Consider the following 24,944-nt stretch of genomic DNA (forward strand, 5'->3'; position numbering starts at 1 on the left):
AATAAATGCTCCTTGTTTTTGACTAATAGTAGGTTTTAAAACTTTTTGTTTGCACACCAAATGGTAGTCAAGGAAAGAAGCTCTCTGGTGGTGCATGACATATTTGTCCTCACAAGCCTGGATGTATCTGGAGACACACATGTAGCCAACGTAGAACGCTGATGAGGAGAAATGTTGGTCAGAGTCATGGGCCCAAAGTATGAGAAGGTTCTGAAGGTTACGTCCTTCCCTTTTCAGTAGTTACGAAAAGAGAAAAATAGACCCGAATGTTTTAGAAAAATTTACAAAAGAGTTTAAACTTCCTTAGGCCTAAGATGATTTTGAGTTAAAATATGGGCACTTAAAATAATAATAAAAATAGCTAACATTTATTGAAGGATTACTGTTGTTCTAGAAACTGTTCTTCATCCTTTGCATGTACCCAACTTTATTTTTTCTTCATAATAGCTTTGTGTACTAGGTACTATACCAATCTGTATTTAAAAAACGAAGAAACCAAGGCACATACGTTTTAAATAAACATATTCAGACTCACCCAAACAGCAGGTGGGAGAAATGAGATTCAAATAGGCTTATCTCACTTTAGAGCTTATATTCCTAAACACAGTGGAATGCAATATTACAAAACATATTATTCTAAGATTCCTTAAAGAATGACCCTCAAAGATGGGAATCTCAAATTTCTTTTTCTTAAATAGCAAGAGGGGAAAAAGTTAAAAAGCCTCAATCCCCTTGTCTCTCAGTGTTTCTGTAGTATTCCTTTCCTTTGCCCATCACCATCCTCAACACACAAAGATATTTTGGAACATCCCTGGATCTGCACATGCCAGTAAAATCAACAAGGACTGATAGCGACATACAGTTACTATCAATGCCATCTCTGTGGGCTCTCAAGTCTCAAGTTGTAGGAGTTTCCTCATTCAGTGAATGATCAAACATACTTGAATAACAAAAGTGTAAGATGAAAGTAGAAGTAAGTACTTTTCTTGATGAACTAGAGTTACATCGAGCCATTTGTGTCCCAGCAACACAAGACAACATGAAGAGAGAAGCAGAAATCCATTCATCATGTTTATAGGAGAAAGGAAAGTCTAGAAAAATGCCTAGGCATGACAAAGTATGAAGTCTTCCCTTGCCATTAGACAGTCCTAAGCATATATCACGATATTTGCTCAATGGGAAGCTTTGGGGGGGGGGTGATGTCCAATATAATGAGCTAGACCTGAGAGGAGCCAGACTATTTTCTCTTACCATCTGAAATATTGGAAACTTTGATTTTTAAAAATGTCTTCACAGCTGAAATGCATTATGTAAATTCATTGTCTACTTAGTTGATGCAACCAGATAATCTGAGCAGTTGTTAAAACATCTGGGTCTCTTTAGCAGCACGGATAAAGCCTGACTTGTCAAATGAACTTTTTTCTTCCACTTTAACCTTAATTAATCCTTGCAGGGTCTCTGTGAGGTAGGTCTGTATCAACCTTGCGACATGACAGTTGGAAAAAGGCATCTGCAGAGATTAAGGAACGCTTGATCGCCCGGCACACTGAAAGACCAACTGGGTTTGGGAATGCAGAATTTCTGACTCTACTTTGGACAGTTTTTCAGGGAATTAGATTGTAACTAGGAAGGGTTGTTCTTTACTTAAGGTTTTTAAAAAAAATCTGATTTAAATCTATATCCAGAATTTTACCTGGACACATTCCCTCATTTTCCATTTTGCAAAAATTGCAGTTGAGCCCAGAGACAAAAACTTCACCAAGGCAGTCCTAGTGATCTTTTTGACCCGAGTGGAGACATGATTTGAGATTCCATAAGGAAGCCAATTTTGTAAGAATTTCCACTAGTCTGTAGACTGTAATAATTGGGTTATTTGGATAAGGTTTGACAAAGCATCTTGAAGATTAACTGAATGAGGTTTCTGGAGGTTTGCCATTCTGGAGCTATCCATTTTGTTCTTTGTTCTACCTCATTATAAAATGGGCTATTGAAATTGGTTGGTTTGTTGGTATGTGAGGTTTTTCTTTTTTTCCCCTTTCTTATTCTTTACATCTGAGCCCTTAATTTGGTTGAAGGCAAGCTCTTCAGTCTAAGTGGATAACAAAACATCCCTTTGAGGAGAAGGAAATAGATGATAAAATCTGTATGTTACTTATTTTTTCAATAGTTTGAAGGAATTTCTCTTCCATCCTGTGTGTGTTTTTAAGACCCTGTTAAGTTCATAGTTCCTTTTTCTTTTCTTGTTTGAATAGAAAATCGTTCTCTTTAATCCCCCCTGAGTGTTAAAAATGTATTATTGAGCTGCCCAGTTCAGGAATTCAGTTCCCTGTTATACTGAATGGAGGTATGTATGACCTGATAGTAAAAGAATGCTATTCAAAGACATTTCCGCCTGTTTGTTTCTTGGATCAGTTACTGTTCACATAAAATCTGGAAAGAAGCCAAAATGTGTAAACAAATTAAGAATTTTGAGTATCTCAGTGGGAATATCCGTAAGTCCTACCACGAATCAGGAATTGAAGATCAGTGCAATATGCTTTCATGAGACAGCTGGGACAAGCAGCTAGAGACCAGATATTCTTGCCTTTGGTTTGGGAATCTTAACGGATATTAAAAGATTTGGGTTAATCATGTAGTCATGCATACCACTACTTTTTCCCAAACATCTGTATGTTGCCTAAATGGAATTTCATTTTTGTTTCACTAACTTTTAGTTCTTTAATATCAACAATCAACTCTGAAGCTCCTGCTTGATACTATTTTAGCACATAAAATATATAATATGTAAATTATCTTCATCACTAATAATTAGTGATGCTACACACCTGCATACATCTGTGACTACAGTGAATGACAGTTTGGTAGATTGGGGATTTTTCCTCTAGTGGGGTTTTTTGTTTGTTTGTTTGGTTTTTTTTTTTTGGATATATTCTCTTCTTCCAGCTATCTATCTCAGCATAAGAATTGAAAATTGTGGTCTCTTTATTTCCTTTGACTCAGAAATAAAGCTTAAATGTAAAACTTCCCCTTAATTTCAATTTCCCTTAATCTGTTAAAAGTTTTATCCCCATTATGATATCTTTATTAATTTCTTCTTGATTTTCTGTGTGTGTGTGTGTGTGTGTGTGTGTGTGGTTATATGTGTGGAGAGAGAGAATGTAGAGAAGGAGAAAAAAATGTGGATATGTGTTTTTCATGTCCATGTTTTTTTTTTTTTGAAAGAATTTTTCTAAAACAGTTGCACTGTGACCTTGTGCTTTTATGCATGTGTAAGAAGAACTTACAGAGATAATCTACCACTGATTTAGCAAAGTGTATCTCAAATGGGGAAAATAGAGAAAATATGTTGTACCTCCTCATACATAACTAATACATATTTGCACATAGTAATTTGTATAATTAGTAATACCGATTGGCAATGCAGATTCAACACAATTTTTAAGTAATTGTGTAAATTTAGTAATGGAGGCCTTACCTAGCCCATGATGTAAAACAATTCTACACTCTTGTTTTTTAAACCCATGTTGTTAAAATGAACTCATGTGGTTTCTACCAGTGGCCAACCTGACTCACAGTATCCTCCCTGCAATTTCATCAATGCTCTAGAAATAAGTCCCTTAGTTTCTTTGACTCTTTATTTTTCATTGTGTTGCCATACTATAACCTCTGTTACTAGTGACGATCATGAGAAAGCCACTCTGGGCTCTGCCACCTCTAGTCTTGGCTCTCCCTGTGTGTCCACTGCAGCCCCAGAGGAGGGACTGTCCTTGTATCCAGGGTATCGATCTTAGACGTTCTTACAGCTCACTCAGAGAGCTTGATCAAGAAGCAATTCAAGAAGGTAGAGGCTGGACGTTCCCTAAAATTGCAGTCATCTTTCTGTTGCTGCAGGGATACATTCTGCCTCGAGTGAGAAGCAAGGATAGGTTTGCCTCTCACATCAGGCCTGTCTTCACCTGGCTTACTATCAGATTCCTGAAGGTTTGGGCCCCATTATTTCTGGACCAGAGAGCAAGCAGTGCCTACCCTCTCCTGCACCCCCACTTGAAGGTCCTGGCTTATGTCGTATCTCAAGATGAGCCCACTCCCCCAAGAGGGTGAAAGCACCATCATCCCTTCTCTTCAAGACAAAGGGTCATGTGGCCAGCAAGTTAACCAGAAAATAGTGTGAATATTGATACATTTCCTGAAGTCCGGATTTTTTTAGTCTTAGCCATGGTCAACTTTTTTCCCCAAAAATATCTCCTATCTAACTGGGAGAAATATTTTATGAGACTTGAATAAATCAAAGAAGACCATTTCACAAAGTGACACAAAGTAAGGGTGAAGTATGTAAAAGAAGGATTCTGCCTTTTTTTCTCTTTATAGAATTTCTGTCATCTTTATTAGAGTAAAAGTAGCTTAGAGAGAACTATTCAATAATCGTTACCATTAAGTTGCACTTTAATCTTTTCCTAATAATTTTTGCGTGTCTGGTGTACCTGTCGTGAGAGCTCAGTTAGCCATCTGGCGGATGAGCTTGAGGCTCCTACAGGCCAGTGAGGTTCCGAAGACCACACAACTCGCAGGTGGCACGGCCAGTACCGAGATCCTGAATTTTTTAAATTTCCTCTGTGCTGCTTCTCATCAATAGGATCGAAAAGTTATCAGTAACTATAAGAAATGTTATAAATGACACTGAGAAATAACTAATAGTAGATATGGTGATAAAAACTGTTGGGAACTTACTTAATGAGTTGTGTTCCACTTTTTGTTTTGATTTCTTCTGTGGGCCTCAGGCCAACTGGCGGAGTTAGTCATTAGCAACAGATGTGTGTCTCCTGGTGAGTAAGACGAGAACTACACAGCAGACCAAATCCCGAATTCCTGAGCGTCTCTTATATTCAAGACCTCCAGGTCCTGTGGGAATTCTGCAAGGAGAGAAATTAGGATTCCTATTCGCCATGGCATTCTCTCCGGAAAGGTGAGAAAAATAAGTGAAAATTATGACAATAGGAAGATGGTAGAGGGAAATAAGTGGTATATTTGGTATTGGTAAGAGTTCAGAGGAGAGAAATTTTGGGCTTTGAGGTGGAAGATCCTTTGTCTTATCATGTCCTTAGTTGTTAAGATTTAACTTAGGCTCCTACTTAATTTCTTCCCTAAGCCTTCATGTAAGGCAGCACATCTTCGTTTGCCAGTCTTCACATAGCACCAGTGGATACGGATTACATATTTTATTGAAATGTTCCCTTTATGCATCTCTGTCCACTTTAAAGATGTAATCTCCTTGAGGCTAAGCATTAAGATTTTACTGTCTGGTTAATGCCAGTTTTCATCAAATGTGACAGTAACCTGCTAAGGTCCCTTTCAGGCATGAAATTTAATTTCAGTTTCTCAACAGTATCAACACCCTTTAATTAAGCCTTTATCTGTTGCGATATAAACCCTTGAGAAATGTACAGTCTTGTTTAGCGAGAGAGATGGAACACCTAGATCACGTGATATCTCAGAATCCGTTGGAGTCTCTGTAATGTGTCGGAATCTCAATTCATAAAATAGTGTGTCTAAAAATACCTATTTTTAGAAAATCAACTTATCTCTGATTTCAAGCCTCAATCCTGTGTGGTTATAGGCTAGAAGTCGACTTCAGGCATCCTGCAGGCTCCTCTCAAATCAGGGATGTAGGGAGTCCCTGGATCTCAAGAAGCACCGGGCATCATAACTGCCCTCTGGTCCTCAGCTGTCAGTCCCCACTGTCCTCACAGGGCCAACATTACAACCCCAACCGGGTTCCATTATCCCCTTCCTGATCTCCAGATCTCTTTCTCTTCCTGCCTCAAAGTCTTTCCTCTGTTCCCGTTACCCAGATGTCATTAGTAAATTTAATGGAGTTTGGCTTTCTAATGGAATCTAATGGAATTTGGCAGAACCAGCAGCACCTGTAATTTTTAGGTTCTTCCTGCTTTCCCCCTACCCAAAATCCCTGCAGCAAGAATAAAGCCAGGGTACAAACTCTAAGTGGGAAGAAAAAGCACAAAGAACAAAACACACATGAATTACTCAAGTAATCCTGACTTCCACAGAGTTAGTATTAAAAGAGGGATGCAGATGATGAATGATACTGATTTGAGCACCATTGTCTGGTCTCTCTCGAACCCCTCCCCCACCCAACGAATATCACGTGAACTTAGTCATATCGCCAGTCGCTTACCGAAAATATTTACCCTTGGATTTGTTACTATTAAGTTAAACTTAGTAAAAAACTGAGGTTCTCCTTTCCTTCTCAAGTTTGATTTGTTCCCCAAATTCTCATCTTGTCAATATTACTAGTGCTCACTGTTCTCCCACCTTGGGAGTTTTGGACCCTTTTGTTGAAACTTGTCCCTCAGTTCCTGATGGAACTCCGTATCTTTCTTTGAATTAACCATTAAATCTAGGCTCACTTCTCCATTTCTTCCATCATTTCAGTTTCTGCTCTCATTACTATAAGCTACTCATGACTTATATGCCACACACACCAACAAACCTCTTACCATTTCCTGGGAATGCTGTTTTTTTGCCTTGCACCTTTTAAGACATTGTTACTGTCTGACCTGCCCTATTCTGTGTCTTTTTATACACATTTTAATCATTGCCTCTGCATCTGTACTTATGTAGTGCTTTTCCTGCTGTTAGAAAATTTGCAGTATTTTACCACTAGACAACTTAAAAGTAGAGGGCATGTTTCACACACCTCTATTTTTCTTGAATCTAGAATAGTAATTGTTGGTAACAGGTGTAAAAGAAGTTTGGCAGGCAGGCACACTTCATACTGAGTAAGCCTCCCAGATTTTCTTTCCCTTCACTAAGCCACGTAAATGATGCTCTCCTCACTCTGCATTACTGACCCACAATCTTCAATAATATTCTATCTTCTTCTTTAGCAAGCAAATCCACCTTTGTCTCTCACCGGGGCCCATCATCTTAATCCACCTCTCTCTTTCCTATCTAGCTGTACTCTTTAGGCCAAAATGCACCTGCAGTGCAATCGGACCCATTGCCTTCCTGACCACACAGCAGCTGTGCACTTTGACTTGTGTTCCTGCTCTTCCCACGAGCACGGCACCTGTCCTCTGTTGCTTTAATCCCCACCCTTCCTACAATACTCAGTCCTGTTCTGCTTTACTAGCATACCTTCCCTGACCTCCACATTCTTAGAGTACTTACCAGGTATAAATTCCTAACAGTTTACACACCCAGTCAGGTACGCTAATTTGTATAGCATTTTTCTCCTCGGTTTGAGGATAAACACCATATCTGAGTTTATAATTGGCTGCTCTATAAGGCCTAGGTATTCTTTGAGTGCACAGTGAGTGTTTTGTAGACTTGGAGAACATTGACTTGGTAAGGGTTAATCATGAAATGGTTGTCTCATTTGCAACTGTGGCAGAAACAATTTTAATTACCAACTGTTTTGGGCACTGCATTAGATGTTTGATGCATTGCAATTTGATTTCATCTAACGGAGGATACATGTTCTAATGTGTAACTTACACATTTCAGTCTTTGCATAATTATATGATTATACCTTTTTGTAATTTTACTCTTTAGGTCCTGTTATGGTGATGTCTGTGATTTTTATTTAACAGAGAGTGCTTAAATGGTTAGGAATTTAACAACATTTTCCTAGAAGGAAAAGGAAAAGGGCAGGAAGGAAGTCAGTTGTCAGATCATTTCTGAGTGGTCCCTGAGCACCCTATCAGTTGTGTACTCTCATGAAAAATACTTAAGGTCCTTGATAACTGGCGTTTGTAACAGGCTTTTAGAGCTTAGTCTTCTTTAAAGTTTACTTTTTACTTCAATCTTGTCTTAAGGTATAGAAATAATTCAAACAAGCTCTTGAATTATTTTTATGTATCTGCTGTTTTAATGGAAGCTAAGCTCCACCTGGTGGTAGAATTTGCTAATTTTGTTTGGGCTTCTTCGTACACCCTGATCATTTTAGCAGGAAAACAGAATCTGTATACATCTCTATATGTGCATGCATGCATACTTACATACAATCGTGTGTGTGTGTGTGTGTGTGTGTGTGTGTGTGTGTGTGTGTGTGTTGCAGGCTTTCCTCTGTCACAAAAGTTGCGAAATGTGCTTGTATTTATTTTACTGACATTGACCTTTAAAACATGGCATTCAGCCCTCAATGATTTAAAATGTTTTTTGATGTTCAGTCTCTCAGCAATGACCGAAATGATATTACTGTGAAAATCACAAACCAAATATTTCCTCTCACGCATGTCTCATAACAAAATTGTTTTTGAAAGAACTTGATTGATGCTTTGATAGTGAAGGAATTTTATTTAAAGGCCCTTATGATTCATAGGAAATCATAAAAATAAAATGAAAGGTTTGAAAATGTTAAGTTGTATTTTAATACTTGATAGTCCAACCCTTTACTCCGTACATAACTATGTTTTTTCTCACAAGCACGTGAAAACATTATTATGTATACCTCTTAGGTTGAGTGACATTGGATCGCATTTAGCTTCATAAGGACTAGAAAATTCACTACAATTCACACACTGAAAGCCCTCCAGCTGGATTTTACCCATGGTTATGATTTTTTTCATATTTATATTAAAGTATGAAATTGTTGCTTATGTTTGAAAATTGGGAAGTTTCATTGTCAAGATGCAGCTATCTAGCGATAAGGGGACATTTTTTTGTTTTTTTTCAAGGCACATGGTCCCAGCCTGAGGAGTAGCCACTCCTTCTTCACTGGGGCACATGCTTTAATCTTCCAGAAGCCCCCCCGCCCCATGCTCAGACTGTGTACCATCATCTTCATTGCCTGGCTTCTACAGGTATTACCTTTATGACCCCTGTTGTTCATTTAGGATGCCTCTCTGAGAAATCTATAGTCTAGCAGAAGGAGAAAATAGAGATGGATCAGTAACCATCAAAAACATGAGGGAAGCAACCCAAACAGAAGGACAGAGTTGCTTTCCCTCCAGTTCTTCACACAGGCTCGCAGAATAGCAGTGCTTCACATGCACGATATGTGAAGGAAAGAAATACTCCCCCTAACTAGTAGCTGACACAGATTTTAAAGGTTTCATTTTCTTTAAAATACAAACTTCTGGGCTGGGAAATATCCGAAGCTATATTATTTATTTTCACTCTGAGATTATTTGAGTTGTTTCAGGCACTATCAGATCCAAATGTTGATTTCACAAGGGACCTGGACCCCAGACGGAGTGGCTTTGACAAAGGCACACAAGTCCCTTGCTGAAGATTTAAGGCTAAAATCTAAGCTCCCACATAAATGTATTTGCCTTCTCCGCCCAAACAAACCACCTCCCAGACACTTAATAGTATTACTAAGCCGCTTGCCCAGCCTTCAAAATCTGGTCCCCGTCTGATGAAGTTAAATATTTGATGCCCCACCACTTTTTTGATTTGCATTTTGCATCTCCCTTTAAAGGGAGGGCCTCTTCTGTGATGCGTAATTACCACGTTAGGACTCTGCTCACGATGGTGGTCCGCAGGATGGTCCCAAAGGCATCTGCATCCTGATCCCCACAACCTGTGTATGCATTACCTGACATGGCAGAGGACGATTAGGATTGACTATGAAATTAGGGTTGTTTGTCAGCCTACTTTAGGTAGGTTCCACTGCATTATAATGGGGGGGGCAGTAATCACAAGGGTCCTTAAAAGTGGAAACAGAGGCCAGGAGGAGAATCAGAGGGAGGCTTGACGATGGAGGTCAGGGAGATGTATCACTGTTGGCTGTGAGGTGGAAGAAGGGCCAAAAAACCAGACATCAAGGTGTCCTTTAGAAGCTGGAAAAGGCAAGGAAATAGACTTGCCTCTAGAGCCTCTAGAAATGCAGCCCTGCTACCACCTTGATTTTAGCCCATTGAGATCCATGTTGGAATTCTGTGCTATAGGACTGTCAGATAATACATTTGGATTGTTTTAACCTCCAAGTCTGTGGTAATTTATTACAGCAACAATGAGAAACTGATATACCAGCAAAGAAGTTTTAGTTGAAGTTTGCTCTCTAAAGTCTTAGTTATGAAAAAAAAATTTTTTTTCAAGGTAGAAACTTATAGGATTACATGATAATTTTTATTTTTTTAATCATAGTTTTTAGATAAATGCCAGATTCTTACCATTCCCTTCTTCTCCTCTTCTCTATGTTGTCTCAATAATTGTTCTCACCCATTCCTACACCCATAGAGCAGAGGCAGAAGGTGGGCTTAAAGAACCGTGTGGCAGGGCAGCAGGAGGGGGCTAGTAGGAGACATATGGCAAAAATAGCTAGCAATAGGTAGAGGATATCCAAAGATAGACTTTCTTTTATTTTCCCCAAGATTCCCATCATCTGTTCATAGATTGCTTTGCTTTAAAAATGACATACAGACAAATTCTCAGAATAATACAGGTGATGTTGCCACAGCCTATCTAATGTTGGAGAGGCCACGGTGCGGTGATGCTGTAGACACAAGGAACTCAGTGATTCATGTTCACAGATTTTTGAAAAAGTAAATAGAACGGGTTGAGAAGGAAGTGTAGTTGATCTATGGTGTGTAATTAGGAATTAAATGTGAAAAGCTTAGGCATCAGAATATTGAGAATTCATCGATAGAAAAGGATTGAAGCACACATGAAGGATTTCTATGTAAATACGTAGCAGAATGTTCTCTCCCATTTGAAAATGACCTGATAGCAAAAAGAAAATTGGTATCAATACTCTTTTAGGTTTATGATAGAAAGAGTGCTGAGAAAATAAAAGCATAAATTCCTGGAGCTCTTTGAATGCCCCTGCAGTGGACTTCCTTAAGAATAGAGAATGTGTTTTTAATTATGATCACTCTGGCCACACTCTCGCTGTTTCCTGGGAGATGAATGATGTTTATTAGGAAGATTTTCTTTTTCTGTTGCTTTGAACCACAAAACTGCTGACATTTTGCAATGCACTGAAAGTAATGCTCTAAAAAGTTTTCCATGGGATGATGGCACAGTAAGACTATTTTGTGGTCTATATGATATTATTGGTGGACATAGTGGCTGTCAGGTATATGTGGGGCAATGATGCCTTTACATAAAATCAAGGAACATAGAAAAATAGTCAAGCCCCAGACCCAGCGATTCATGTAAATGGACCTTACAGTACAGTATTCAGAATCATATACCATATTTATAAGGAGAAGGTTGGTGATAACTATGAAATATTTAAATAGCTAATAACATCAACTAAACAGGCCAGAAAGCCATGACTCTTTAAAATGAATAAATAGATCATTCCTATAGAAAAATGGGCTTACTGCCTTCTTTTATCACCTATGAATGATTAAAACTCATCTGTTTATCTCCACGTACTTGTCCTTATGGTTTTCTTTCACTTTACTCGAATTCTTGATATATTATAAAGTATCAAATTGAAAATAAAGTATCTGTTAAGAGGTTTGTCACCCTAAGCTTATAGTTTTCATGATGCTATTTTCTGGAAGTACAGCAAACTCATTAGTTAGGATTATACTAGTTTAACTCATCATCTTGATATTGTGTCATTAAACATAACACCTATATACAGTTGTTACTCAGTGTGAGTAAATGAACTAATAAATCAGTAAATCTGTCTTTTCGGTTTATTGGCACTTTCTCTGGTTTAGGAAAAAAAAAAAGTATCTAAAGCTTCTGCTTTCCCAGCTGGTGTCTCTTTTGCCCAGGGTTTCTCAGAGTATAATTTCTCCAAGCTCAAGTAGTTCTAGATTTTAAAGATAAATATTTTTCGGTATGGTCTTCAAATGTTAGACAATTACGTATCTAGTGCTTATTCAAAAAAGCTAAATTCTCTTCCCATTTAGTAGGGAAATCTAACTGAGAGAGAGTGTTGGTCTCCAAATGGCAATTTCTAAGGGATTTGTAAAGGTTTGTGCATGATTTTCCCCATGGTGGTTGATACTTTAGAGCCTACTTCCCCCATTCCCGTTGCTTCTATGCTCAGCTCTATATAAGAACCTGTGAAGATGTTTTTAAAATCCCTGGTGCCGATATTCTTACACTTGAATATTTGTATAGAAAATCAACTGGGATCTTTTAAATATGTTATCAGACAACATCTTTAGAAATTCAGACTGAATAGGTCTTGGATTGCACTTTGGAAATTATGTTTGTAAAAGCTGCAGGTGGATGTTGTAGGGGACATCCCAGGCCATACTTTGAGAACTGTTGCCTCAGATTGCTAAGTGTGTTTGCATGGTTGTGTGGGTGTACAAACATCAGAGCACACCCTTGCAATCAAGTCTACCGAGCAGTCTGCTACCATCTAATTGTCCATATCCCAGTATCTCTCCTCTGCCTCACACCTGCCCCCTCACCCCTGCAATTATGTCACAATTTTACAAAGCCTCCCAGGAGACCTACGGTAGATAAAATTAATATTATTATAGAAAAAGTCCTATTGTTTTCCTCTGGGTTAGGTGACACTTTGCTTTTGAAAAAGACTGAACTTCCTTTTCTGTGGGATAGTGGAGCTGGACTGCCCTTGATAAGTAGGTCTCTTGGATATTCTTACCTCTTTCTTTAAATGCCTCTCTTCCATCCTACATTGATAGTGCCCTGTATGCCAACGTTTTCTCCACCATTATGCACCCTGAGACCTGCCCTAATTCTCATTGCTCTCTCTAGTTTTTCTTTCTTTTTTTTTTTTTTAAAGATTTTATTTATTTATTTGACAGGATAGAGACAGCCAGTGAGAGAGGGAACACAAGCAGGGGGAGTGGGAGAGGAAGAAGCAGGCTCCCTGCGGAGGAGCCTGACGTGGGGCTCGATCCCATAACGCCGGGATCACGCCCTGAGCCGAAGGCAGACGCTTAACCGCTGCGCCACCCAGGCGCCCCTCTCTCTAGTTTTTCAAACCACTTCCATGAGCAGCAGGTGGTCTGAAAAGCAAGTTAATCTGTAATATGGTATAAATGGGAATTAGTAAATATTGGTGAACCCAAGCGTTAAATCTGAGACTACATCTTCATCAACAGTAAGTTGTAGGTTTTCTGCTCGCTCAGAGGGATAAAGGGGCAGGGGGTTTTTCCTGCTCAAGGGGCGTGTAATATAGTGGTGGGAATTTCAATATGAAACCTTGAAGCTGGGGAGATGAATTTGAGCAAATGTAGGCTAGGTATGCTTTGCATCTCTTTCCTGTGTGACTAAGTTCTGTTCCTTCATGCAGATGGTTTTGCCTCACCCTTTGGGCTGTAAGTCCCTCGAGGTCCTTAGGTTCTACGCACAGCTCCTGACCACCGTGGGCTAACAAAAATAGTAAGCTGCACTAGACCCTCCACCCAACAGAGTTTAATGCTGTGTTTTCAGATAAGTGAAAGGAACATTTTTCAAAAACTTAACAAGAATTTATTGGGCATATTTGTCTTCATAAACTATTTGCTGTTGGGTACAGCACTCAGTTTTGGATACTATAGGCAATGGTATTATATAATGGCAAATAACCATGTTCTGCTTGTGATTTTACTGATTATCAGTAGTACATTCTTACTTTGTTACTCCTGCCTGAAACTATATACTTCTAAAATGGCTTCTTAATCCTGTTGTTTTTCACCTGTTTAGTATCTGCTGTTACTATGAACCATTTTCTAAATATGATTGAAGATGGGCAAAATGGAAAAGGAAGTATGTTCTTCTCAGTTTCTTCGAGTCCAAAAGTACATGTTACAAATACTGGAATTTGGATTCAATATATACATAACTGGCTAAGGATAGTTACCCCAAGATAGAAACAGTAGCTTTCTTGAGGGAGTGAAACTTAGATCAGACATGATCTGGCTGCTTTTGAGGTTCCTGCTTTACAGGAACTGTTGACTAGACAATGTGCAAAGATTCTTCCCAGTCAGGATCAGGAGAATCCTGAAGCTAGCTTTCATTGCAGTGTGCCCAGAGGGTGCTGAACTTTCCATTTATAAAATGCCCACTAGAGGGAGTATAACATCATGAATATTTCCTTCCAGATGCCTCCTTTCTGGTGAGCAGGGGGGAAAGCAAGATTGAAAGCAAATACCTAGAGTTTATTTCATGCTCTCTTTAATATTTTTCTCATTGAAATCTTATGTAATATTCTGATAAGCAAATATATTTTTCTTCAGAAAATTTAGTGCAGTATACTGTAATGGAACATTAGTATCTTTACATGTGAAAAGTTCAGAATTTAAAATCATGTGGGCAGAAAATCTAGATCAGTTATTTATGCCTATCAATATAAAACATCTTGATTCTACACATGAGTATGTTTCACCAAATTTTCTTAGGTTTTTTATTATTTTATTTGCCGTGGATATGATTCCACTATTTACCTGGGAGCTGCCACTTTGTTACAACTTTCTCAGACATTTAAGATACACTTTTTCACTGGAGAACTCGTTTGATCATACAGTAACAAAATCAAATGTTTAATTCTTAACTTCCATTTGTCTTAGGAAAATTAAAAATGGAAATTTCTCAGTGATAGTACTACTCATTCTTGTATGAATAGTTGGCATTTACATCTTATTTTCTCATATGTCTGTTAAAATATCTTACATTTTCCCCAGTTTTTCTAAGTAATTTGAAATACAGACAAAATTTGACACAAGTCGCCAAGTTCTGTTTGGAACTTTTTATTTTTTAGTATTTGGAGAAAAAATAAAAATAATTTATAAACTCTATTGAAGCACTGAACATTAAAACATAATTTTAAAAGTCAAAAGTAAAATATGAAAAAGTAAGATGATATTAACTTTTTATTGGTATAATACATTTTCAACTGTATTTACATAATTCTCATCAAAGAAAAAAGTATATGTATATTATTTGAAATATTTTTTAATGAAAAAAATTAACTTCTTAGCATCTTAACTATTTGAAAAACATGTCCAACTGGTTTTATCACTCACCCTCCTGTGAGCATCAGTGATCAAAAAGGTTTTCTCCTAAGCTCTCAGTTCACTGAAAATTGTTACTTTTATTTAGATTGATTTTTTTTATTTTCCTTTTCCACTGCAGTAAAAGAAAAAAAAAATAGCACCACTTTGTAAGTGACATGTCGATGTGGAAATAGCTAAGTTATTTTGACTTGACATTGCCTTTTAATAAGTTATTTGGGGCAAGGGTGACTTCTTGATCTCTAGATCTGCTCTTTTGTTCTTTTCTCACATTTGCTTCTATTCACCTGAATGATGCTGTCACGCGGTCGACTCCTTCATTACCTCACTTGTAAATAAAATCAATCTCCAACTTTCTTCAAAAGTCAGGCTTATTCATTGTACTTTTATTTATGTTTAGAAAAGTTAAGTATGAAATTAATACATACTTGTTGTAAACAACCAAACACATGTAAATGGTACTACAGGACAAAAATTAAAAGGTAAAACTTTTTTTTCCCCATCTCTTAGGCTTTGTTCTCCCTTTGTGGAATTTGAATCTTCCCAGATATTTTCTAGTACATGCAATCCTGCATATATACACATTATTAGATGGGTGTATTGCCTTTCCTTTCCTTTTTTTTTTTTTTTTTTACAAAAATGGAATCTCATGAAAAATACTCGTCTGTGGCTTTCTTTTTTCACTAACAATGTATTTTTAAGATGTTTCTGTGTCCGTACTTACGGAATTACTTCATTTTTACAGTTCCATGAAATTCCGTATTTTATTTAGGTTCTAGTTTCCTACCGATAGACATTTAAATTGTTTCCAATATTGCATTATATCATAGTGCTGCAGTGTAGGAATTTGAACAAAACTTTTTGGGATCTTGTGCATTTCCTATCTTTTTATAGTTAAACTGCTATAGTTGCTTAAAAAATGGCTATTTATGTTTTATTCATAGCCTATTTCCACAAGGTTTGTGAGATATCTGTGTTTTATATCGTTCTGTGTCTCTGAACGACATTTATTTTTATCAACAAAGCATGTTGGATGTCAACAATCAGAATTCAAAACAAAAAGTGCTTATTTCTCTGAGTGTGTCTTTACTCGAAAGTGAAAGAATCATTTGTCTTACTAATTCAGGTGGAAACGCTTACATAAAATTGGAGGAAAAATTCCCTCAGTGAATTACCAGAATCACTGTGACTTTAGATCAGGTTGATCAAATGTGAAATTAACTATTGGATGTTAATATTTTTGTTGTTAATTAAATGGCAAGCATTGAGTGGTTAGGTAAAACTGCCATGACAACATACTCTGGAGTACTCTGTAGTAATTAAAAGCAACAAATTATATGTACATAAAGCGAGATGAATATATTGTAAGAGCACTATTGAATGATTAATAGAGAGCGAATCAAAATCTGTATAAATCAATAACTTTTGTTGATTATAAGGTTATAAATCAATGCATTTTACATAAAAATATACACAAAACATTGTGTATTAAACAAAAATTCCTAGGAATTCAAGGCTATCCAATATGTTAGCATGGTTCTAGAAACAAGAGTGAAACGGGATTGGGGAATAAACATAAAGGATAGAAAGTAAAACAGGAAGAATAAGCATTATAACAATGTTTTCATGATTTGGGGGGATATTGTTGTGTCTTTTTGTTGAAATCAATGATTTCCCATGTACACTTTCTAAATTGATCTGTTCTTTGAATGTTTTTGTTTTTCTTTTTTTCAAGTGGACCGTTGCTGGAATGGGCTGGAAAGATGCAATACATTCCTCAAATGCAGTGACAGGAATTAGTTTCTAGCTATACTTCTGAGGCTGTGAATGATCGTATATTTCGAAGATGACTGTAGTTGGGGTTACCTGTATTCTGGGTCTATCTGGCACGTTGTTCGAGGTGGTTAAATTGCTAGAAAGATAAGAGATGCATTATTGTATTAAAGCTTTGTTATAACATGACCCCAAAGTCAGGATACAAGAATAGCCCAGGTAGCTAGCTGTTTGAACTCTTCTTCCAGGCTCTCTGAGGAGATGTTCCAAGAGCTGGGAACTGGGCCTGAGGTGGGTAGAATGGTCCAACAGTCAAGGTTCAGAGCCAAAGGGAACTAAAGACTGCCTTGTGAGTGAATGATAAGAACAAACAGCTAAAATTTGCATTGCACTTCCAACGTGCCACACCTGGTTCTAACCACACAACACACAGCTGTTCAATCTTCATAGCAAAGCCATGAGGTTATAGATGAGAAAACTGAGCCACAGAGAAGTAAAGGACTGGGCTCAAGATTATTCTATTAGTGAATGGTGGAACTGATACTGCTATCCAGCATGATGGCTAAAGGGTCTATGTGCTTACCCAATATTGACTCTCTGAAAAGGGTAGCGTTGGTGAAATAATATACACGACCTGTTTCGTGTGGTGGGTTCCGGTGGGCTTGGAGAAGCAGTGGTGGAGATGGAATCCAGAGATGTGTAGGGAAGGCCTGGTAGCACACAATAGAAGGGTCAGCAAGAAGTGGGAGAAATCCTGAGGCCATTCTGTGGGGGTTAGAAGGTTCATATTGTGTGTTCTGGTCTTGCTGAGCAAGGTAGGAGCTCTGAGGGCTGGTCAGCCCATTTCCGTAATAAGAAGATTTCAGTTCCCTCCATCTCGCAAGCCTTGGAGCAGATTTCTGAATAATAAGCTTGGCAGTGTGGAGGCAGCCAAATCAGCATTCTGGAAACGTGGTAGTCTTTGTTTTGGTGAAGTTGGCAGCCCTCTCTGTATCTTCTTTCTGGATGAATAAAAACTCCAAACATCATGAGCCGGATGTTTGAATGTTTTTAAACCTTGTAATTTTGTGGATTGTTCCTGGCCCCCTTCCCCAGACACCCACCCCAGTGATGTCATGAGGCTTTTGCATTCAGTTTCTTCATTTCTATTGACTTTCCAACAAAGAAATTGTGATTTGAGTTTGTTTTCTCAGCAAGGTGATGGCAAAAGGATATTTATAGTGTTGAAGAATTTTTATTTTCTCTCAGACATCTAGGATGAGTAGTTTTAAACCCTACTCTCCAGGATATCTCCCTTCTGCTGAGATAATAAAATTGATCAGATGTTTTGAGGTTAAATAAACTGTTGTCATACTCTGGCAGCTGCCTGCTGGTTGTGGTTTTCAAAGGCAATTACTCACTCTGGAGTCAACTTTGAACTCTGCATTTTAATTGAAAAAGCTAATTGTAGGCTATTGCTCCTGATTGAGCATTTGATTTGCAGATTAGGAAGTTAAAGGACGTTGAGAAGGGAGGGGGAAAGGAAGAGAAAGTGTTGTGGAGCTCAAATTCCTGTTTATGTATGATTGTTTTCACACACAACACATCGTATGCAACCGGAGAAATGGCAGTTGGACTAAAAAGTCTCTGAGGCATCCGTCTGAGACTGGTCTGCAAACTCCTTATTTTTGGTTTATTTGCTTATTTCTCAATCTCTTCTCTCCCTCTCTCTCTTTCTCTCTCTTTCTCTGTGTGTGTGTGTGTAAGATGCTGCAAATGTTAATTTCTTAAATTTAATTCAAATATGAAATTTCAGAAAGAATTTTCAAGATAATTATCAGACCATGCTCATATGCCTAATCAGGAGCTTTTCTCTTAGTTTTGGATATGCTAATGGGTAGAGACTGCTATTTGCTTTCACCAAACCATAGCTAACGATTTTACTTATATTCAGTAAGAGGTGGGGATTATCGATATGAGTGTCCAAAAGGACAAATCAAGCCTCTGTGGAATCATTAAATATCTGTATTAGTAGAAGAAAGATACCAAACATCCAAAAAGAAATATAGCTACACCAAAATTTACATCCAGGACAATTAGTAGCATTATTAAAATGGCAAGAAAATAAGCTGTTAGAACGAAGCTAAAAAGTGTGAGATTTTATATTTCTGTAGTCTTGTCCCCATCTAAGAGCAAAGTTAGTACTTTTGGGTTTATTTAGCACAGACGATACTGTGCATTTTATATATATACATCCTGTAAATTAAAAAATATATGTATGTAATATATATATATATACATATGAAATACATATATGTATGAGTCATATACCTATATGACTCCTTTAGACTTTATGCTCTAATATCAATTGGCAAACTGTGCTGGGAATTTCCTGTGACTCTAATAAATTGTAGATAGCCTAAATTACGGCTGAAATGAAATGCATGAGTATATGAATAATTTTACACAGTGTTTTAAAATGCTAGTTACATATCACTGAGACATCTAATTTATTTTTAGACTTTTTGTGGAATGCAGATTTGGCTCATCACAGTTCTGTTGATATTTTCATTGACCTCATAAATATAATTTAATCTCTGTGCATCAGCTTTCTGATCTGTAAAAATAAGATAAATATTCTTCCCACACACTTTGCGCTCAGATTCCTCTGTTGAAACAATAAACAGGGTTGTAATGTATGAATCTGAGTCCTGCTTCATAATCCAATGTTCTCTTTATCAACAACAAAGGGGGGCTGACATTTATTTGGTGTTTCAGTATCAAATTTGAAGATACTATAGTTAATGAAAAAGAGAAACATCTGTGTTGATATTATGAGGATTATTCTGAGTTATGGATATCACTGGAAATGTCAGTTGCCTGCTATGTGATTTTCAAGAGCCATTTTTGTGATCTCAGTATTCATAGAGGTCCTCAAGTAAAAAGGACACAAGGCAAGCCCTTATAGAGATGAAGACTTCAATTTAACACATTTAATTTTTCAAAATATTTTAAAACAGAGTCTATGTATTTGTACTCATAGACCTCTACTTTTAGCAAAATGCTTTCTTAGTTTAGAAAATAGGAAAAAGAAAAAAGAGATGATTCCTGTGATAAGATGAAAGAGAATTTTTCTCTTTCCTTTGAAAGAAAAGATTGAAGAAAAATTAAGCTTTTTAGATAATCATAGTAGAGACAGAATTTAGAGATGGTGAATTAAGATTGGTCATGGGAAAGATTCATTTTTGAAGAAGGAAAAATAGTTGCACAATTTTTTTTTAAACTATGGATATATTGAGGTAAATAAAATTTTCTACTTTGATGGTCTTAGGATGTAGAGAAGATGTGTTTGAAATGACAATTCTAGAATCTGGATTTCAAAAACCAAACAAAACCAAAGACTCTACCAGCACGATGGTGAAATAGACATTCCAGAATCATAGTTCTGGAAGCAAAAGATGGGATTACACCTCAGCTCTACCGGCTACTTTTGACCTTGGATATGATTCAGAATACCGATAAATCTCAATTTCCTCACCTTTATAATACAGGGGTAATAATATTGCCTATGGTACTAGATTATGGTAAAGATTGAATGAGTTCCTACAAACTGAGATAAAACTGCTTAGTATGCCCTAGCTATTATTCCACTACACACTATGTTTTGTAAATAATGGTAATGGAGTTTCCTCAAAATAACCACAAATTGTAGGAATCAAAACACAAAATTACATTTGATATGAAAAATAAAACTTATATTTTCAGAAAAGTCACAAAGAAGTATTTTGAGTATATAGATGGACCTTAGTTGTCAAAGCTTGAAGAAAAAGAAAATTGAGGATTAAGAAACTGTAGTTAATAGGAATCTTCTTACCCCATTAACAGATATACACCCTTATGAAAAAATTAGGATAGAAAAATTTTTTTAAAGAAGTGAAAAAAATTCAAACAGGAATAACTTCATGTCTTTAGATAATTTCCCATTTTTTTCTATAAATGCATTTGATTATGGACTAAATTAATGGAAAATATGTTCCTTTTCAAGAAAAATGAAAGAAAAGACCAGAATTAAGCTTGTTGATATAGATGGAAATTTTTCAAGTACTAATGGCTGTTGGGGTTTTATTGTCGTTAAATCCCATACTCTTATTAATTTCTATAACAGTACCTACTGCTCTAGGATCCGATACGCTATTCTTTTCTATTGTTTGTCCTACAGACTTTACAGTATCTCACCACCAATGTTACCTGAATTTCTCCCCACCACAAAAGACTGTGGTGGGTGTGTGTGTGTCCCTCAAGAGACTTCCGAGAATGGCATGCAGGTCACTAGCTGCTACCTGCGGTAGGATCAGGTTCACCGAGAGTGCTAGGCAAACCAGAGGCACGACGCAGCGTCTCTGGTGACGTGGTCCATCTGCTCTCAGCTCCGGTGGAGGTTTGATTATGAAGACTGCATTTTGTTTTGCAGACATACACTTGAGTCTTACTGAGATAATTTGCTGCAAAGAAACTCTGGCTACCGCTCAGGTGAAACAGCTTTCTTTCCATACGGTTTCACTTTACCGGAGGTGAGATCCAAGAACTGCTTTTTAATGGGAGAAGAAGGATTTCTCCAAGATGACTGCTAGGATTTCTTTGTTCAATCTACTTTCTTTCGTTTCGAGTTGATTGAAGGCCATCAGATAGGATTCTTGTTTTACTCTACATGCTTCTTGTCAACTATCTTGCCTTTCACAGTCTGACTACACAGGGACATTTACAGCCTTCCAGTGGAGTCTGCCAGACTTAGGTGTTATGCGCCATACCTCCAGGGATCATTACCATATGGTATTTTAGGAGAGGACACAGTTCATTTCAATGCAATTCAAATGAGCAGATTTCTTTTCTTTATTGCACCACTGCATTTGGAGGCAATCCACCAGAGGCAGAGTCTAACTCTCAAAGGAATGCTCTGCCCACTCTGTCCATTTAACAGGACATTTGGCTCAAAAATCTAGTCGGTTGATCACACATGTGCAACAGATGTGTGAGCATGCGTAGCGAAAATAAAAAATAAAAAATCCCAGCAGTGTACTGTGGGAAATGTAGCAGAACTACTGGAAAACAGGACACAAAGAAGTCTGGTACTAAAACTTTGATTTTTGTTGTTGGAAGGCAATGTTTCTTATTAATCTTTCCCTCCTTTCCTAGGAGGAAAAGGTGTAGGTTTCCACTCTTATTTTGCAGTGATTATTCATGTAACACTGGTGAGGAAACTTTGTTCATTTTCACAGACCTCATCTTACAAAGATATAATTCTAAATATTTTGACCAGACTTTCTTGGGCCTCTGCTTCTCAGGAACTGAGTGTTGGCACACTTCCACCAAAAAAACCACCCATTTACAAGAGAGGATATCAGAAATATACATCCTTTCATCCATGCCCCACAGGCTTACATGGAAAGAGAGAGCACCAGCTGTTTTTCTCATGGTGAATAAGGGTTACTTGGGGAAATCTCTCTTCCTGTTTTTATATGGACAACTAAATTGTTGCATAGGCAGTTAATTTTGGTTAGGTCAACAGCACAAGGTTAATTATTGGAACCTTCCTCTTTTGCCTGTGTGAGAGTAAAAGATTAATAGGAACCGAAAGAAGAAAATGAAATACAGTGACTTATTCTAAAAGAACTGTTTAATTTGGGAAATATTTGTTTTGTTTTTATTATATTTGAGAAGATTCTACATTTACTCGTCTTTGTCTTCTAGGAAATAATAGAAATTTGAAAACCTGAGTGATATGAAATTAATTAGTTTCAGGAAAGATTTTGTATTATGTTAAAATATATCACTTTTACTTTATAATGGCAGAATTTTTTAAAAACCAGAATAATTGGCTGACCTATGCAATAACTTTGAAATTGTCTTTCCCTGCTGTCTTTTGTGCCTCAATTTTGTGCTTAAATAATTCTGTATCTTTTTTTTAAAGCTCTGTTAGGATTTTACATTCTCTTTTTAACCTTCGATTTAATTAATGCATCAAAGGACATATGGACTGATTTCTTTCACTATACCATATTTTGATCCAGCTGCATGTTATTATATAACTTCAGAATAAAGCAGCCATATCACTGTTGATATATTCTACTTATGTCCTTTGGATTTGGTCAGCATTACATATGGAAGCAGAAACCCACCCTGTATTGTTATAAGGATGGTTTTTCATTCATATCCTTGTTACTCTTAATAAACGTCCCAAAGAAAAATATTCTCCAGCAGCCACTCATAAAGAAGCAGAAAATGGCAAAACCACAGCATAGAAGGAAACCTATGTGAAAACACTGGTTGTGTCTTCCTGGATACAGAAAACAAATAGAGCTTTTGAAAGAGCTTGCCAATATATGCCTGCCAAATAAAATATTGTTTTATGAAGTCAGGAAAAAACTAATTTTAAAGGTTATTGTAGGTTATTTGTGGTCACTTCTGGTGTGCATACAACATGATGTCATCCTGAACTCTTCTCTATTTATATTTCAGTCTGAGAGGTCTTTTGTCTAAGACTTGATCTCTGCTACTAGAGACATTGAAAATACTCTTATTCAATACTCATAAAAATCTAGACTGAAAAAAATTAGGATAGATGGAAAAAAGTCCCAGCCAAGTCTAGGCAAGAAATCATTTAGGCAGATCTATCTTCTGAAATCATACCTACACTGTAGACATCTTCTCAGGACACATTTTCTGGAGAGCTTCTCAAATGACTGGAAAGTAGCCACGTGTCCAAATGGTTCTGCTGGAAAATTATTGTCCTTTGAGTGGGGGCACATGGGACCCTTGCCAGAGACATCTCATCTGAGGAAGGGGAGCAAGGGATTCCTTAGCTAGTCCAATTTTTCTCCTTCTGAGTGGACCGCTGCCTATACTACCCAGATATCTTTCACTTGTTTACATGATCTCCTGCAACAGATTCTCTCTTCCCTATATCAGAGTTGATTTTTTTTTTCTTTGTGGGAATTTTTTTGCTTGGAAAACCCCTCTTTGTTGAGGTAGTCCTTGGTGAACTAGGAAATGTCAAATAAATACTGGGAGAAGACAGAGTGGAAGGCCAGAGAGATGTTAGCAACTGGAAATGAGGGAAGCTAAGAAGTCTCTTGAGGAAAAAATAAGACAACATTTAATATTGGAAAGAGCACTTGATTTTACTAAAATGTAAAAGAAAATGCATGTTTATAATGGATATCTGACGCTGTAAAGATGTTATCAGGATGCAAGCTGATATCATTTGCATTGTCTTTAAATTCATTTTAACAAATTCAAAGAATGTTTTTAGAGCATCTTGATGTTCCAGGTATATTGTGTTAGAGAACTAATGAAGTAAAGCATTTACAGTAGAAGATTCTGAGTGCAATGGAGAAAAATGAAAAAGGACGGAAACACGTGGAGTGCTATGACGGAGGAGTTGTAATTTTAAGTTTGGTGATCCGGTGACACCGCACTAAGAAAGTGATGTTTGAACAAACCATAAAGTTGTGGAAGGGGGTAAACCATTATGCTGTCTTCATCTAGAAAGCATAGTAAACAGAAGCTGTAAATAAAAAGCCCCAAGATAAGGGGACATGTGGTGTATTGGAGGAACAGCACCAAGGCCAGTGTTCGTGGCCTGATGTCTGTGGTCATATTAACTTCCTTTGCGCCTGTGTGCGAGTGCACTCCTGCCCTCCGTGCATGCAGGCACTTGAAAATGCCCGAGACATTTTGAGCAAATACACATTTCAGTAACATAATTTTGTCATTGAATATTAAGGTGTACTACTAAATTCAGGTTTAAGTAAACTGCTCTTTGTGAAATGATTTTCTCATCTCTTTACATAGCTTTGAAGATGATATGAAATACAAGATTCAGTTGATAAAGCTTTAAAGAATGTATAGTGAAGAATATAAAGTAAATGTGTAGTGTAATATAGGAATATGTAATGAGTTAGTAAACAAGATGTCGGGAAGTCAAAGCTGGGATATTAATTTTTACTTTAATATAATTCCCGACTTCATTGTATGCACGTCTGCCAACGTGGGGATAGTTTTAGAGAAGTGTTGTTTGGGGTTTCCATCTTCCTGGGCGGCTTTGCATCAGCAGTAGTCTCTTGGAAAGAAAACTGGAGGGAAGACTGAATAAAACTAACAATAGTAAGATAAGATTGGAGCTTTTAGTTTTTCTTTCAATAGAAGGAAGAGAATAAATTGGGCCCCTTGATGAGATGATGCACCCTCTTTGATAATGTCTAGAGGGCTGTTTCCTTTTGACAGCATAACAGCAAA

At 37.2% G+C, this 24,944-nt stretch overlaps 1 long non-coding RNA gene across 2 annotated transcripts in view; it reads left to right on the forward strand.

Annotated features, from left to right (window-relative positions):
• LOC123789212 (uncharacterized) overlaps positions 1 to 24,944 on the forward strand; it is a 290,301-nt gene that overhangs the window by 3,516 nt on the left and 261,841 nt on the right. The window contains exon 3 of one of the 2 annotated variants that reach the window (XR_015723965.1): positions 4,779 to 24,944. This exon is cut by the window's right edge and continues 17,088 nt beyond it. This is a non-coding gene — a long non-coding RNA (uncharacterized LOC123789212). The other variant, XR_015723966.1, reaches the window with a different exon arrangement.

This window comes from Ursus americanus, chromosome 3, assembly GCF_024610735.1.
Source record: "Ursus americanus isolate L20-20 chromosome 3, mUrsAme1.1.p, whole genome shotgun sequence".
Classification (NCBI taxonomy): domain Eukaryota; kingdom Metazoa; phylum Chordata; class Mammalia; order Carnivora; family Ursidae; genus Ursus; species Ursus americanus.